We start from the raw sequence: 19,240 nt of genomic DNA on the forward strand, positions 1-19,240 counted from the left end.
AATTTTTGACTTATTTATTACACCTCCTGTAGTCAGATTTAACAGGTTTTTCATCCTGACAAGTTTCAAAATTTAACGCAAGATGCTGCATGTCACGATCAGATAGCCCATTTACTATTGCTTTTGTGATATGACCTTTTTCCTTAGATTTGTCTACAAAGATATTATCAATAGCAGTCTCAGAGCATTTACATATCCTAGTAGCAAAGTTGACTGTAGGAACTAAATTGAATTATAGTGTTACTGACTGCAATAATTGTTCACTAACAAAGCTATTCAATAAATCCACATTAAAGTCACCAGCAACCACTATTTCCTTGTTTGTTACCAAGGGAGGGGACAGCAGAGCTTCCAGATTTTTTATGAAGAGGTTAAAATTTACTAAAGCTGATTTGTATATACCTACTATTATAAAGGACTTATCATGAAATACTACTTCTGTTGCATGAGCTTCTAAGTGCTGCCCTGAGCAAAATTTACTAATATCAATATTCTTGAAATCGAAACAGTTTCTGACAAATGTGGCAATGCCTCCTTTCTCCATATTTTCTCTACCAAAGTAAGAAGCTAACTTGAATCCTGTAACATTTAACATGTCTATACCAGTGGTCACACAAAGTTCAGAGAGGCAGATTAAATCAACTGGTTTGTCCAACTGTAATTCTTTAACACAAATAAGCAACTCATTAAGCTGACCCCTTAGTCCTTGGATATTCTAATGCAATAACGATAACTGATTTTGTGCGTTGTCTGAATTACAACTGGATGAACCTAATTTTCCTGCCAATTTTTGAGTTTCTCTAGTTTCAATTAGAGGCTGTCTGCATGAATTGTGTAACATTAAAATTTGCTTTCTGGCTGCCTGTTTTATCAATGTGAATGTCATTTTCAGCCTGCTTCTGAACATCTTTTGTTTCTGCCCTCCCTACCCTAAAAAAACTGCTGATTTGTCACTTGTAACCACTGGAACTTTACCACTTGTGACAGTGCCCCTTCTTAAGTTATTTGCTATTAGCCCAGACAGTTTTCCCTTCCCTTTCCTGTTGAGGTGAAGGCCATGCCTTGTATAGTCCGACGTGCTGATAGAGTCAACAGGAACCACACTGATATGAGACCCCATATCTGATCCAAGCAGCTTTTCCACCTCTAGATTAACTCTCCTAACAGAAGAGTTTACATGAGGCCAGTCATGACACCTCAAAACAGACACAAGCCCAGCACCAGTATGTCTCGTTGCTGAAGCTATCTTTATCAGGTCACTCTCAATTGAATAATTAGGGTTCCTATCTATGCTGTTATCCACCCGACCCACTATTACCACAGTGACTTCCTTTTTGAACTCTTTGCTGAAACTACATCCTCTTATCACCTGACCCAGACTGGCACTAGGTTCAAAAAACTTGTGACCTCGCCCTAGTTCCCTGCAACAATTGGCCAACACCTCTACCATATGAACTACCTAACAACAAAACTTTCTTTTTCTTCACAGCGTTTTCTGACTTCTTACTTTTCAAACACTTTTTGAAAGTTTGTTGTATCCTGTCTACCCCTTCATCTATTTGTGGCTCATCAGTTTCCAGCTGTGACAACAGATCAAACCTGTTTTCCACATTCACAACCACACTGTCTGAGAATGTCCTACACCTATTTCTTGTATAACCTTTTGTCACTTCCCACCTCTCTTTTCCCTTCTGCCCCCCTTAACCTTCCTAGATCTTGTTTCGCTTTATCTAGTTCCACCTGAAGGGCAGCAATCTTCTCCTCCTGTTCCACTATCTTTCTATCTTTACAGCAAATCCTACACAACAAATATTTTCAGACTGGTTGCAAGGAGGAAACATTTAACTTGAACTGATTTATTCACTGAGGAAAGATAAAGAACACAATATCTGACATGGATAATACCAATGTATTTATGATCATACTGTACAAGAAAGGAGGAAGAAATCAAAAGTGCTTCATAACCAATTATATATCAAATCAGTCATAAGGAGTGTGATATAGAATTACTATTCCTTCACTCTGCCTCAATTCTATATATTGCTAATCTACACTCCTGGAAATTGAAATAAGAACACCGTGAATTCATTGTCCCAGGAAGGGGAAACTTTATTGACACATTCCTGGGGTCAGATACATCACATGATCACACTGACAGAACCACAGGCACATAGACACAGGCAACAGAGCATGCACAATGTCGGCACTAGTACAGTGTATATCCACCTTTCGCAGCAATGCAGGCTGCTATTCTCCCATGGAGACGATCGTAGAGATGCTGGATGTAGTCCTGTGGAACGGCTTGCCATGCCATTTCCACCTGGCGCCTCAGTTGGACCAGCGTTCGTGCTGGACGTGCAGACCGCGTGAGACGACGCTTCATCCAGTCCCAAACATGCTCAATGGGGGACAGATCCGGAGATCTTGCTGGCCAGGGTAGTTGACTTACACCTTCCAGAGCACGATGGGTGGCACGGGATACATGCGGACGTGCATTGTCCTGTTGGAACAGCAAGTTCCCTTGCCGGTCTAGGAATGGTAGAACGATGGGTTCGATGACGGTTTGGATGTACCGTGCACTATTCAGTGTCCCCTCGACGATCACCAGTGGTGTACGGCCAGTGTAGGAGATCGCTCCCCACACCATGATGCCGGGTGTTGGCCCTGTGTGCCTCGGTCGTATGCAGTCCTGATTATGGCGCTCACCTGCACGGCACCAAACACGCATACGACCATCATTGGCACCAAGGCAGAAGCGACTCTCATCGCTGAAGACGACACGTCTCCATTCGTCCCTCCATTCACGCCTGTCGCGACACCACTGGAGGCGGGCTGCACGATGTTGGGGCGTGAGCGGAAGACGGCCTAACGGTGTGGGGGACCGTAGCCCAGCTTCATGGAGATGGTTGCGAATGGTCCTCGCCGATACCCCAGGAGCAACAGTGTCCCTAATTTGCTGGGAAGTGGCGGTGCGGTCCCCTATGGCACTGCGTAGGATCCTACGGTCTTGGCGTGCATCAGTGCGTCGCTTCGGTCCGGTCCCAGGTCGACGGGCACGTGCACCTTCCGCCGACCACTGGCGACAACATCGATGTACTGTGGAGACCTCACGCCCCACGTGTTGAGCAATTCGGCGGTACGTCCACCCGGCCTCCCGCATGCCCACTATACGCCCTCGCTCAAAGTCCGTCAACTGCACATACGGTTCCCGTCCACGCTGTCGCGGCATGCTACCAGTGTTAAAGACTGCGATGGAGCTCCGTATGCCACGGCAAACTGGCTGACACTGACGGCGGCGGTGCACAAATGCTGCGCAGCTAGCGCCATTCGACGGCCAACACCGCGGTTCCTGGTGTGTCCGCTGTGCCGTGCGTGTGATCATTGCTTGTACAACCCTCTCGCAGTGTCCGGAGCAAGTATGGTGGGTCTGACACACCGGTGTCAATGTGTTCTTTTTTCCATTTCCAGGAGTGTATAACTTTATATATTCCTAATCCTTGTGACAATTTTTCAAATTTTTGTTTGTACAAGGATTTTGTGAAAATGGTAGCTAACTGATTTTCTGCCTGAACAATCGGCCCAGTCAGCATCAGCATAAGCTAGTATGAACTTTCATTGCTTTATAATGCATCACATAATCTCATGTGCCTTTTATGTAATGCAGTATTCTCTTTAAAACTTCCTAACATGATTTCATTGGATCACTTAGATGATGGCTGAAATAATTAACAACATAATTCGAGTTACATAAGGCAAACATCCTGTTAATTCTTGGTGTGGTACTGTTACATGCAGTCTTAGATCATTCTCTACTTCTCTGTAATTTAGTCTCATAGCTGTGTTGATGGGCTTCCATTCATTCATACCAAGTCTCTTCAACAGACTTTCAAAATAAGCTTTCTGGCTCAAAATTATTCGAGTCTCTGTGTTATCTATCTTAATTTCCAAGAACTATTAAAAAAAACCAAATCTTCTCTTTTTAAATTTACTTCTTAAAGCTAGTTTGATTTCTTCAGTTTTCATCTTATCATTACCTAAAATGATAATGAAATTTACATGCAACAAAACATAAACCTTAGTGTTTCAGTTCTGTAAGTATGCAGACATCCTTCAGCACTGCTTTGAACAAAGTCTGAATCTATAACAGACTTATCAAAAATTGAATTCCAAGAACTTGAAGCCTGCTTTAAACCGTAAATTGCTTTGTTTAGCTTATATACAGTATCTGGTTCTACATTAAATTCTGCAGGTATCTTTACATAGATTTCTTCATCTAAATTTCCATGAAAAAATAACTTTTTACATACATCTGATGTGCAATCAATTTTTCATGATTCATAAGAGTGAGGAAAGTTTTCAGAGTTTTCAACTTTGCTATCGGAGCATACATGTTAGTATAAACAAATGCCCTTCTTTTAGAACAATTTCAAGTAGCTAGTCTAGCTTTAGAAGTACTAATGTTGCCTGCTTCATCACATTTCACTTTACCAATCCACTAAGTGTCCATAGCCTTCCTGTTTCCAGATAATTCACATACTATCCAGTCTTGTTTTTGTTTATTACTCGCACCTCTTCTGCCACAGTGTAAAGCCATTCTTCTTTATCTGATCTGTTGTAAATGTCACTGAAAGTCTCCAGAACATCCTCAATGTACATTTCTACATTTAATGCTAATGCAGCATAGTCTTCTATCCACACAGGGTGCTTTCTTTCTGTGGGACTTCTGCAGATTTCAGGAGCTTTAACACATTCAGCTTGATTTTTGCTTGATATTGAGTCATTTCTGCAGCCATTGACATTTCCTTTATCGATGATAATTTCATCAATGATTTTCATCAAACTTGACATTCTGGGATCATACTTTTCAGCAATCACTTCTGCAGGGAGTTATAAAAATGCTGCACAACTGGAAGGGTTTACTTCCAGTTTCACCATACCACAGAGTAGAAGAAACTCATTTTAATGCACCATTCCCGTTACAGAAGATTTTAGTGCCACTTGGCAGATATTCGTCTCTATAATCACAGCAGAATCTTCTAATCCTCAAATTCAAATGAGCTGTTGCCATTGCTTCATATTGTTTAACATGTGCCGGTACTTCAGGTTTATTTTGCGTCACATATACAGCTGTAAAATGGGTATAGTTATCTATAAATGCAATGCTGTACCATTTTCCATTGTAGACTGTGGGAGTAACAAGACCCATTACCTCACTGTGTACTAGTTCCGGTAGACATTTTGTTCTTCTCCTCTGCTGACTAGGTGGAAGTCTTGTTCGCTTGGCTTCCATGCAGATGTTGCATGATTCTGGTGTCTTCAGATCTTCAATGTTCATTCCTCCCACATATGTCGGAAGGACCTTTAGATCAGTGTAATTCAATTTTTCTAACCTTAGAGGCCAGATTTGCAGTGTTTTCATAAGAAACACCTTGCAGGAGTTTCTGGAGAATTTTATAGTGTATGTTTTGCCTCATTTTATATTGTCATGTCAAGAACACTCTTTTCTTTATGAACAGTTGTTCTTCCATTCTCAAATATGACTTTGAAATTATTTGTTTCCAGTTCGTGGCATGACATCAAATTGTGAGTCAGTCCAGGAACAAATAAAATATTTTTGATTGTAATTGGAACTATCTTCCTGTTGATATAGCTGGCAACATTAACTTCCCTGAGCTGGATTGCCTTGAAAACAGATCCAGATTTTGCAGTGTTTATTGCTACTGGTCTTTCAGGCATTTCCACATAATCAATATCTTTCAAATCATTCACAAATGGAACCAATTCATTAAAAACACTAGTACAAAAACAAAATGCATATGAACTAACAGAAACTTCATAAGATTCACAAGTTACTGAGTTTGCAAGGAGTTTTATTATTTTTTGTTTCTTTTATTACTGTCAGTTCATTTGTGTCTAAGTTCATCACTGCTATAATATTTAAAACTAAACCATTTTTCTCTTCCTGAATTACATTTGCAAATTTGTTTTTCCATTGACTTTTGCCATGACTGAAAAATGTACAGTCTACTGCAGGTTTCTTCTTATTATCTGCATGCTTATTTTCATGATCTATGTGCATATATTTCACTAAGCTGGACTCCAGATTTTCTGAGGGTAATGTCTCTAATGCAGTTACAATGGTATTGTATTCTAGCGGCACTGTCAACAGAAGATGACACAACATCAGTTTCTTTTACTGTCACACCAGTCAATAAGAAATCACATATCAACTTGTTGAATTCTAAGAAATACTCAGTCAAAGTACTTTTTGTTGGACCGAACTTCAATTGCTGTTGCTGTTTATATAGAAGTAACTGTCTAGTGATGCTTTTGCTTTCACATGTGTTGCACATGTTTTTCCACATTCAAAATGCACTGTTACAGTCTTTCATGAATTCCAAATGGCTGTCCACAGTCCATTCTATTATTCTTGACTGACACTTTTCACCAATTCATTCTATTATTCTTGACCTCCACTTTTTATCATGCTTCGTGAGATTTTGAGTTTTTTATCTTTCTGAGCACTTTCATTTCTACATCATTTTCTAATAGCTTCACTCTTTTGTGTATTCGTGTGGAGTGAGATCCAACAGATATAATTTGTCAAACATATCTCTACTTTGAAATTTCCATTTCCAAAATTGCTTCCATCAAAAAATGGCTTTCGTATTCTTCTGACATTTTGTCATTCCAAAATCATAAACCAGAAATACAAAACTGCTTGCACAGTAGTTACATTTTAACTTCCAACTATTTGCTTTCCATCTATGGACCCATAACCTGTTGAGAAAACCATTTGCAGAACATGGTTGCAAGCAAGAAGCATTTAAGTTTAACTGATTTATCCACTGAAGAAAAATAAAGAACACAATATCTGACATTCATAACAACAATATATTTACAACCAAACTGTATAAAAAGAAGGAAAAAATATCAAAGACTGTTCATAACCAAGGATTAATATATCAAAGAGATCATAAGTAATGTGGTGTAGAATTGCTATTCTTTCAATTTGAACAGTATGGAACCTATCTTTGTGTGCATGTAAATATAAGCTGTAGCATACTTTCTTCAGTGTCTCATTTGTTTTGATTATATGTGTCTGCTATTTAAAATTATGTTGGAGCCATATGCTTAAAAATTTTGTTTCCTTTGATGATGTAATTCCACTGGAGTTTATTGTTGCAGAGGTGTTTATCCAGAAATTTTTGTTTTCATCAAACTAGCCATTTAGCTGCTCTGAAGCTTTATTTATCTTCGCATGTAGATGTCTTGGGTTCTTCCCTGTAAGGAAGATGTTAGTACCACCTGCAAAAAAGGTATTTGTTTGTGATTCAGTGCTTACATCTAGATAACATTTGGAGGTGACTTAGTCTTGCCAAGAAAATCTAAACTATATGAATATGGTAATGGAGAGTCCATGGTGGAATACAAATATTGGAAAGGGTAAAGGTGATAACTCACCATATAATTGAGGCATTGACTGTTCGATAGGCACATAAACAGAATATTGCTAAGCTTTCAGACAATATCTTTTTCTCAGAGCTAATTAGCACAGAACATGCATGTACACACACACACACACACACACACACACACACACACACACACACACGTTACTGTGTAGTTACATTGCCCTGTCTGATGAAATCGTACCAGCATCACAATTAGTCAAGCTATGGTGCTGGTTTTAAGAAGGACATCATCTGTAACATTTTCTGTCTTATTGGAGTGCTGTTGGTCACTCAGTACCTCAGATGTATAGTGAATTACTATCTTTACTCCTTTCAGTGTTTAGTCTTTATAAGTTAATTTTGGTGAAACACCTATAAAAATGCCAATAATATCACTTATTTTTCAGTTTGTCTAAGGATACAAATAAACAAGATAATAACTATGTAAGAAAAGAAATATTTGATTCATTGCCTATATTTACTGTAAACAAACCACCAGGTTTGAAAATGTATGTCATAATATGGATAAACCACAATTCATAATATCATTTCTAAACCTTAAGCTTTTCATTTAAAAGAAATAAAGATTTGTATTTGCAACTGAATTATGTAAAACCTTTAGTTTCTTTATCCTGAAAATTTCATTTATAAATAACTTTTATATCACATAAATAACATCAGTTCCCCAATTTCAAATACCATAACTCAAAACTGATGAAAAGAAGAAGAAATGTTGTAAATTTTCACAGTCAAATGAGTGTAAATTTTAGTGTTTCATAAAAATTGTACATTATTACAGCAAATAATCACAAGCTCCAAGAGAGCAAATACATATACACAAAATTACCTCAAAAGCCAAAGATCAAACATCAGGTCAAACGTCAGAGTATCACAACCAGTCCATAGAGCAATCCAGTAGAAATATGACGTCTGAAAGCATATAACAATGCATAAGGTAAACTATAAGATGAGTTGCAGCCAAGGTAAATACAGCACTGACATGGCTAGGCAGTGATGGCCTTCTTAACTTAGAGTTTCTGCCATAGGTGTGGCCCACCATATCCATGCCTGGCACAGTTGTCTATAGCCTTTGGAGATAACCACCTGTGATATCCTCAATGTTGTCACTAGATGTGCCAAGTAAATTTGTCCCATTATTTTATTAATATGCAGAAGGGCTGCAGAGGTGCTGGTCAGGATGCAGTGAAATGGCTGAAAGAATTCCACCAAGCCACCAAATACAACAGGTGGGATGATATTGGCTCTGTGCCACATTGTAAATCATAATGTGACAGAACCTGAGTAAGTCTCATACCTGATGTAACGAGTCACAGAAGGCATTTACCAAGCTCTTTTGGCAAGGGATGTCACACTGATAGCTAACCTTTGGATTGAAGCCCTCCGCCACACTCTGGATGAGATGGCTCCACATCATGCTGCAGCCATTCACTGTCACCTTACTCAGATACCAGTTTATCACCTAGCCACCAAACACTAAGCTAAGCAAGAGAACCATCTATAGAGGTGAGTCTGCCACAGCTGCAAATACCTCATGGAAAACATCCAGTAAATTGCAAGTAAATCTCATTGACATCAGGATTGTTGGCCAAAATGGTGAAGCATTACTTAGGTCAGGGGCTTCCTTTTCAGTAAACTCGGGAGCTCCCTTTTCTGTGATGTTGGACACTTAGTGTTGTCAGCTAAGGAATACTATGTTCCATGATACAAAATCAATTATGTTGAAACATGAAAATGGCAGTTATGTCCAGCCAACAGGAACAATTTTTACAAGAATAACCATCAATGATAGAGCACAGCCCTGGGAATTTGACATTTTGTCAGAAGGTAGTCATAATGTTATTCTTAGATGGAACTTCTTGCATGTGCCACAACCAGTCCTAGACAGTGGAGGAGCAAATTGGCAAAACCATTCCAACAAACACCCATAACAAAATTAGCTCTTAGTGGTTGTTAGGCATTGAAGATATTGTTATTTCACCATCATTAATGAGACGAGTTCCAGTAGTCAGTTAAGATGCTCAGTTCAGCTGTGAAGCTTTTGTCAGTTGCAAAAAAGCTACTCAGGCTTACAAAAGAAATCTACATGCCAGTGATTATCATGAGCATTTTGGTGCCTAATGAGAACTTGAGATCACTATTTGCATCAATTGTCACAAGTAGCCACAGCTCACCCCTAAAGGCATGTGCATAGGGAGAGCCAAACCATTTCAGCAAGGGCAGCTTAGTGTCATTGATGAAGAATCATTCTCCACTACCACTACAGACAGTGCAGTGGTGAAAGATACTGCTAAACTTCTAATATTATCTGGCTTGACTGAGGAACAACAGCCATTTGGCATCTATTTTTGGATGCTTTCTAGTCTGGAGTAGAGAAAAGACAGGCCAAGCAGCCTATGGTAAAGTGCTGTATGAACACTGGGGATCATCGACCAATTATCCAGCTGGACAGTGGAGAATGTGTGAGGAAGTGAAGAAGATGCTGCAAAATGACATCATTAAATGTTCAAGGCGTCCTTAGCCCTCTTCTGTGGTCCTTGTGAGAAAGAAGGATGGCACATGGCATTTCTGCTTTGTCTACCTGTGACTGAGCAATGATAGTTTGGTAGCAGCACAGAGGGAGTTTAGACACTTTTATAATTTAGGACGTCGTGATGCCATTCCATCGAAACGTGTGATAAAATGTTGAATTAATAACTTTGAAGAGACTGGGTCTGCCCTCAAGAAGAAACCAACAGGACAACCAAGAAGTGTGTGTTATCCAGTGAACATTGATGTTGTATGTGAGTCTGTCTTACAGAGACCACAGCATTCAACTTGTAAGCAAGCAGCAGTGGTTGGAATGTCCTGGGAGAGTGTTTGCAGAATTCTTTATCTTGATTTAAAGTTTCATCCTTACAAACTACAGATGGTGCAACAATTGAAGGACAACAATTACCGGTTATGATTAGGATTCTGTCAACAAATGATAACAAAAATAAACAATGACAATGAATTTCTAAACAAGTTTTGAATGTCAGATGAGGCACAGGTTATGTGAATAAACAGAACTACCATTGCTGGGCAAACACAAATCCTAATGACGTCCATGAGTGCCCTTTACACTCTAGTAAAGTGACAGTGTGGTGTGGTGTGGCGTTTCATCACATGGGATTATCGGATCATGTTTCCACAAATGAACAGGGGAACACAATAACTACCAATGCCGATCGTTATGTGGAGACGTTACAATCTGTCGTTACATCTGCATTGAACAACTTTGTAAACATTTAAGAAGCCTGATTTCAACAGAACTAAGTGACATCATACACTGCATGGCAATCAATAGCATATATGCAAGAATTGTTTGGTAACCATGTGATCTCACAATTTGGTAATGTTCCCTGGCCCCCTGGATCACCAGATTTTTTTCTTGTGGGGCTACCTCAAGAGTAAAGTCAACACGACTTGATCAAGAACCCTGGATGAGTTAAAACAGAGAATTCGGGATGCAATTCACAGTATCCCAGCTGAGCTGTTGCAGTGGCCAATGAGGAATCTCAACAGCAGATTTCACAAATGTATTCATACATGAGGATGCCATCTAAAGGATGTAATTTAAAAAAAAAATGATAAATACCATCAGTGTTTTGTAAATGGCAAAGTTGTATGGTTTCAATTACTATGAGTGCAATTTCTTTCCTTCATGACTTCTAGTTTTATTAGATTGTGAAATGTTCCTCTTTTTCTGTGTCACCCTGTACTTTGAGCAAGTCATAAAAGACTTCTGTATGAAGGCATGTCACAAGAATTACTGCAGAGAGACTAAAAATTTTCTTAGCACAAGGCACAAGAAAGATCTTTCCTTGTACTGAAAGAGGAGCTAACGTCTTCTTCAGTTCTAGCATTCTATGCACATATTTCCAAGATAGAACTTTGCATTGAAGCTAGCAGTTTTGTAATAGGGACAGTTCTTGTACAAATTTAGGAAGTTGATAGCTTATGCTTCCAGAGTGCTCCCCAAGACTGAAGTGAACTGCTTCACAGCCGAGAAAGAGTGCCTTGCAGTTGTTTGGACCCTCAGCAAGTTTTGGCCATATTTATTTGGCAAACCATTCACCATAGTGGTGGACCATTATTCCTTATGCTGATTGACTAGCCTGAAGAATCCATTGGGTCAACTAGTGAGATGGACATTGAGGCTTCAGGAAAATGACATCACAGTGGTATAAAAAAGTGAATGCAAACCCAAGGATGCAGGCTGGCTTTCAAGAAATCCTTCAACAGAACACAACAATGTGGATGAAATCTCAGTCATAAATGCATTAAATGACAGTGATTATGAACAGAGGGAATCCAGCTCTGCTGAAAACCATAGGAGCCTGAACATGAAGAAATCAACCAAACAAAAATGCTAGTTAATTACCAGAGCATTGTATAAGAGGGACTATGATCCAGTGGGGTGGAAATGACTGATCATCAACCCAACTCATCTATGACTGCTATTCTTAATTATTTCCATGATGCCCTAACACTGGATTATCAGGAATTCATGAAGAATTAGAGAGAATCAGATGTAAGTATCACTGGACACGTCTCTAGTGATCCTATGTGAGCCTCTGTAAGGAATACCAGTGATGAAAGCACATGATACAGTTACCTCTGGTGAATCTGGAACCAATTCCTCTTGCAGCAATGCCATTCCACTGAACTGGAATTGACATCTTGGGCAGGTTCCAAAAGCTTACAGACAGCTATTGGTGGAAAATACTGTGCACTGACTACATCACCCACCTTGCTGTCACCAAAACTGTACCAACTGCCAAAGCTCCAGAAATTTCAAAGTTCCTTGAACAACACCCCTTTTTTAAGTACAGCGCATGCTGTATGATTACCTCTAATCACAGAAAAGTTTTCCAGTTTAGACTAATATCAGAGGTAATTTCACATTGCAACATCATCCACAGGATGAAACCTGCATACCATCCAAGACAAATGGCTTCACAGAATGCTTTAACAAGACACAGGCAAGTATGCTCTTGATATACACTGATGCTGAACAGAGAGACTTCTGTTGTGACATTTGCATACAACATAGTGAAGCAATATTCTATGGGCTTCATACCATTTGTTCTGCTCAACAGTCACGAGGCCAAAATGAAAATGAATACTGTTTGCATTTGAAGTGGATGATATTCAGTATGACTATGTGAAACACCTCATCACCAGGATGAAAGAAGCAACTGGCTCGGGGACCTTGAAGAAGACTGGGGACACTACAACACCAAGGACCAGCCAGTTAGATGCAGCCTAGGAGACTTGGTTTTGACTTTTTATGCTTGTGCATAAAAATTACTAAAGCACTACTTGCAGTTATATAGTATCCTTCAATGATTATCAGCTCTCATACTTGAAGTTGAGAATTATAACCATTCATCAACAAGACAAAAATGCAGAGATGTCATCCATGTCCTCCATATGAAGTTCTACTATAGTCCAGAGGTGTGGATCGATGATGAGAGGTTCAAGGAAACTGAAGACTCAATCAACAATCACAGAGCTTCCATGGGAGCGGCTAACTTCGATTCTCATCATAGTGAAGAGGATGTAACAACATGACTGGAATATGAGAATATGCCAGTGCCTTTGCACAGAGGACCATTGTCTAGAATTAAATCCAGGATATTGTAATTGACTCAACTGAAGACGTCTGAAACAGTCAGTCACTACTTCTCCAGTAGAGAGAGCAACATCTTGAGCTGTGGCACATTCAGTGTGGCATAGTGGTTAGTGTCATCCTCTGCTTAGGTCTGCCATTCCAAACCCAACCAACAACAATTATTTGTTGTTTAGAATTATCTTCTTAAGCTATAATCTGTATATATTCTGGAATACCTGATGTTTGCATAAATAACAATAGCCTGAAGTATTTATTGTTTGTATAAATAGTTGTACTCTCTGTTCAGAAGGTCATTTCTGTTCCATATGTACATTGGTGTCAGTAATAAACATGCTTTCAGTACTGAGTGTTGAACTTAATTGATGAGCCTGCCATCAGATTAGGACTTGTTGTGATTTACACACATCGAAAAAAGTTTTGCATCACCCCAGTTCCCAGAATTCCTGAAGACAGATGTTGACTGTGAATACTATAGCATAGACACAGTCCCTTTGACTGTTCAGAGATGTCAGGAAACCTGCCCAAAGATGTAAACAACCATGCATGAGCAGTGCCTATTAGACGGAAGGGGTCCGGCAGCCGATCAGTTCCAGTCATTCCACCAGGAAGGAGGTTACAAGCCTCATGTTTTCTGTAGTTCAGCCGTGCCTAAGCAGTCTATACCACAGTTTGATCACATTTGCTCTCAACAAGGGAAGTGTCCAGGCACCTCAGAGTGAACCAAAGTGATGTCATTCAGACATGGATGAGATACAGAGAGACAGGAACTGTCGATGACATGCCTCGCTCATGCTGCCCTAGGGCTGCTACTGCAGTGGATGACCACTACCTATGTATTATGGTTCAGAGGAACCCTAATAGCAACACCAACATGTTGAATAATGCTTTTTGTGCAGCCAAAGGACATCACGTTACAATTCAAACTATGCACAATAGGCTGCATGATGCGTAACTTCACTCCCGATGTCCATGGTGAGGTCCATCATTGCAAGCTTGACACCAAGAAGCATGATACAAATGGGCCCAACAACCTGATGAATGGACCGCTCAGGATTGCCATCACATTTTCTTCCCCAATGTGTGTAGCATATGCCTTCAACCAGACAATCATCAGAGACATGTTTGGAGGCAACCCGGTGAGGCTGAACACCATGGACACACTGTCCAGCAAGTGCAGCAAGGTGGAGGTTCCTCAAGGTTTGGGGTGGCATTATGTGGATGCTGCTGGTGGTCATGGAAGGTGCCGTAACGGCTGTACAATACGTGATTTCCATCCTCCAACTGATAGTGCAACCACGTCAGCAGTATATTGACGTTGCATTTGTGTTCATGGATGATAATTCGCAACCCCATCATGCACATCTTGTGAATGACTTCCTTCAGGATAAGGACCTCACTTGACTAGAGTGGTCAGCATGTTCTCCAGACATGAACCCTATTGAACATGCCTGGGATAGATTGAAAAGGGCTGATTATGGAAGATATAACCCACCAACCACTCTGACGGATCCATGCCAAATTGCCATTGAGGACAATCTGGACCAATAGTGTCTTGATGAACTTGTGGATAGTATGCCACAACGAATACAGGCAAGAGGACATGCTACTGGGTATCAGAGGCACCAGTGTGTACAGCAGCGTGGACTGCCACCTGTGTAGGTCTTGCTGTATGGTGGTGAAACATGCAATGTGTGGTTTTCATGAGCAATAAAAAGGGCAGAAATGATGTTTATAATGATCTCAATTACAATTTTCTGTACAGGTTCCGGAATTCTCGGAACTGAGGTGATGCAAACATTTTTTTGGTGTGTGTTGATGAGAGAGTATGAAGAGAAATTCTGTCTCATACACTTTATTGGTATTATCAGCAAGAGGCGATTCCTGTGTTATTATCATGTGCAAGGATCAAGTTTAGATGATTTGGTTTTAATTGTTTTAATTTTCTGTGGACTTTGGATTGTGCTTATCATGTGTAACTGTACAGTGCTGGTGACTGCAAGTAGTACTTCTAAAGACTAATCTAGTGTTCACAATGTTATGCATAAGTATGGATGAAAAGGGAATGGGTGACACCTTGTACTTACACACAGATACACCTCTCAAAAAATACAATTTAGCATGTGGAACTTCATCACCACCCTGTCTTTACAAGGCACTGGAAAAATTTATTCATTAACTCTTGTTAGTGGAGGCTTCATCTTTTAATCCCCCCCTCTCCTTCCTTTTTCCATGTATTGTCCACATTAAACAATGCTCAGCCCAAGAAATAAGTAAGCAAAGTCTTTTAAGAAGATTTGAGAGTAGTGAAGATTACAATAAACTTTCAAGTTTACTTAGCTTGTCATGTTGAGATGGCTCCAGTTCTTCTTTACTAGGGGTCTGATTCTTGAAGCTGAAAATCTAACATCAGGTCCGCCCAGTTGGTTTGAACTAAATAAATTTAAGGTTGTTGTTGTAGTTTCCACTGATGTTCTCACATTTTAGCATATCATAGAGAATTTTGATTTTTCACATTAACAAAGCCAAAATTACATTGTTCACATTTATTATACAAAAATATGCCTGATCATATCAGAGGAAAGCTTACGACTTGTGATGTTCGCCTGCTTTGTTTCTTCGTTGATAGTCCTTGGTGTCGATGTTCTGTATTGTGATACTGGCTGAAAAAGAGGGGAAGGGGGGCAGAAGTTCAACACTGACTACTGTAAATGATGTAGCTGACTGTTGCACAGTTGCGTTTCAAAGTTCTGTACTTTCACTGTTCACAACACCCCAATATTACACAGTTATATGGTCAGTACACTATTGGTAAATTTCAATAAGCATCATTAATACGTTGCAGGCAAACATTCACATACTGCTGCAACACTTTGCTGTTGAACATCAATGAGCAGTAAAAACATAACCACACTGTTCACAGTTCTTTAGAATAATAAGGTACGTGCGACACTATTTCTAAAATAAATTGCACAGAAACTGTCATTGTTTTAACACATGGCCTATTTGTGTTACACTAATTTCACTGTTAAGTTAATGCAGGGCTGGCCAAACGCTGCACAGTGTGCAGACGTGCGGAAGTGCTGCACATGTGCGCACGTGTGGGACAGTGAGAGACAGCGACATCTGTTATTAGGCATGTGTTCTAAATGAATGGTGGCGGCTCCTCTTCCCTGTTTATGTGGTACAAGCAAGAGCGCAACATACCAAGTCTCGTTTACCCCTGGTGACCGTAACTTTAACAGAGAAGTACTGTGAAAAAGCAAAGAACGGAAGATCTATGTTCTCAGTCGTTTTGATCAAGCATCAGTGATGAAAATCTGCTTGCATTTGTCAATGAGCCGTGCTTTTGTGCCCGATATTAGCTATATCATTTCTCATGACCAGTGATAAACGTGTTTGGATTTATTCCTTTCATAATTAAAAATTATTGTTTACTAACTAACTGTGCACTATTGCCTCATTCTGCTCCATGTTACATTATTATAAGAAAAATTGGTCATTAAACTGATTGTTGTATACTTACATTTAGGTTCTTTTTTTTTTTTTTTTTTTTTTTTTTTTTTTTTTTTTTTTTTTTTTTTAATGTGTGAAGGGCTACGCTCAGCTGAAGTCGATAAAACATAACATTCATCTAATTGTCAGTTATTGTGCAGATTTCAGACGGAACTGATGAAAGATATAGCAATAATGGTACAGGTCATCATCGAGAGGTCTGCAGTTGTCATTCTGTTCAGAGGTCAGTGAGACAGAAATTATGTGGGTATAGCTCAGGGCACCGAGAATTAGTTATAGGAAACCTTGCATTAGTGTAATGTTATTTGAAATCATGACTAAGGTTCGTTGGAAGTCGCTAAGTGCTCTCTTTTTTAAATACTAGATCAAAAACACTATGCGTATTTACGTGCCGTCAGTCAAGCTGCCTTAATAAAAACCCACAGATGTTAACTGTATTACTTGTCTTACTGGGTTAAACTGTTAACATAAAAGTAGATGTCTCAATGAGTAGACTGTGACAGTATTTTAAATGTTTGATATGCGAAATACCTTCCCATGGTTGGCTTGCAAGCTGTGGAAAGAGCACTAGAATGCGTCGGTACAGAGTATCTCAGCAAGTGGATAAAGCGACATCTGTGCATAGAAACATGCACTAAATGAACACTGATGGCTGCAGCATGCAGACTGTGACCCAGAAGTTGCACATGTGCAGGAGCACCATACGCGTGCAGAATTTCGGGCCGGCCCTGAGTTAATGCATTATTGTTATTCTAACTGATACAGACATCCTGTCTGAAAATTGGCAATGGACTGACTGTCTCAGGACCAAAAATCAGGCTTTTATATATCCTCACAATAATAGGTACTGAAACTATGTTTAATTTACAGAAATTACAATTAAAATATAAGTCATTCAATTAACTGAACACATCAAAAAATTGTTTCTCATTAACAGTTCCTTCTGTCACAAAGGTTAGGCTGAATTATTTGTTTAAATAATGAAATTAACAGATATAGTTATGCAAACAATACTTTTAACCCGGTAATTATTTTGGAATTAATTAAGCCCTGAATTTGCTAACATGTTTTCTAATAGACCCACATAAATACTTTAAGAATCCTAGTAGTTCTTCTTCTTAATGTTTATAATTAGTACAGAATTTATATTTGTTTATAAGTCAACAATAGTCACAAAACAATTGCTGATTTCACCCTATAACCAAAAATATTAACTAGGAATAGTCAAAATAAATTAGGAAATTGATTACATACACAAAACTAAGAACAAAATTAGATTTGGTGCTATATTTCTTAAGACTGAGGGCCAACCTTTCTCTGTTATGAAAACTCTGATTATACTCATGTATGTTAATGATAATTAGTCAAAAATGAAAGAAATGAATTTAAGGAGGCAGGAGGCAAAACAAGAGAGGAAGTAAAGAGATCCCAGGTTGCTTCATAACAGACTCTCTCACTTTGCAGAAATATGAATATTCCAAAGGGTTTACAGTTTTTCTTAACAAATGAATTCCTGCTAGTGTTCTTTATGTTATTAATTTCGATTATTATTTCGTAAATGCATCTAGAAATAAACATGGTAAACAGTACAGGATTTGCGTAACTAATAATAGAAATTTTAAGTGTCCAAATAATTAATAAATTCAAATGTTTCTAAAAAAATAATTTTAACTTTACATTCAGAACTAGTACTTATCAATTGTAGCATTCAAACTAAAATATTTTGTGAAGTAATTCCTTTTCATAAATTTTACATTTAAATATAACATACTGTATATAAAATTTGTTGACAGGTTTCAGAAAAGCAATGGAGATAATGTTGACCTGTCCAAAATTTGAAAAATAATACTTGTATCAACAACTACTATAGAGGAAAAGTAAATGCTAGAGGAGCATGTGCCATTACAACCTCCACTTTGTGGTTATATTAAAATAATGAAAATTTTGTTCCATGTATCAAATCAATCAATCAGTTCTACTGCCAAGACCATGACATCATTGCAATTTTGTAACCACCACTGAGGCAGTTTCTCAGAATTCATGATTACAACCTTTTTCTTATATCTTCCACTATAAGTAATAGAGATTTTCTGAAAAACTCTTGACATCAATCTTGATTCCAGTTCACCTTATTGAGTTATTGCATTATCCGACAGATGTACATCAGCCAAGAACATGAATTTATGTGATCTTCTAGTTAGAGTTATTCATCATTTAGATATGCTGCTCTTGTATTTGCCACATTTGCAGGTAAAATTGTTGGAGATAAAGTCCAACTGTTATGCAAAAACAGTGTTTTGCATAACATGTAGCCCTTGTATCCACCAATCCTTATCAGGGATTGTCATAATTCACTGAATGAGATAGAGTATCATTTACTTTCCATTTTATAGGATTCACATGAGTGGTCATTTATCGTTTCATATTGGCATCAGTATAAACAGCTTCCATGGTTCATCAGTTATACTGTACTTAAATAATGCTTTCCTTTTCTTCTACACATTGAAATGACCCACTCTTATTTATTACACTCCTGGAAATTGAAATAAGAACACCGTGAATTCATTGTCCCAGGAAGGGGAAACTTTATTGACAC

General features: G+C 38.7%; 1 protein-coding gene across 1 annotated transcript in view; it reads left to right on the plus strand.

Moving 5' to 3' along the window:
• LOC126183816 (intermembrane lipid transfer protein VPS13A-like) overlaps positions 1 to 19,240 on the plus strand; it is a 681,615-nt gene that overhangs the window by 407,358 nt on the left and 255,017 nt on the right. The gene's annotated exons all lie outside the window — the stretch shown is intronic.

This window comes from Schistocerca cancellata, chromosome 4 (assembly GCF_023864275.1).
Source record: "Schistocerca cancellata isolate TAMUIC-IGC-003103 chromosome 4, iqSchCanc2.1, whole genome shotgun sequence".
In the NCBI taxonomy this organism is placed as follows: Eukaryota; Metazoa; Arthropoda; class Insecta; order Orthoptera; family Acrididae; genus Schistocerca; species Schistocerca cancellata.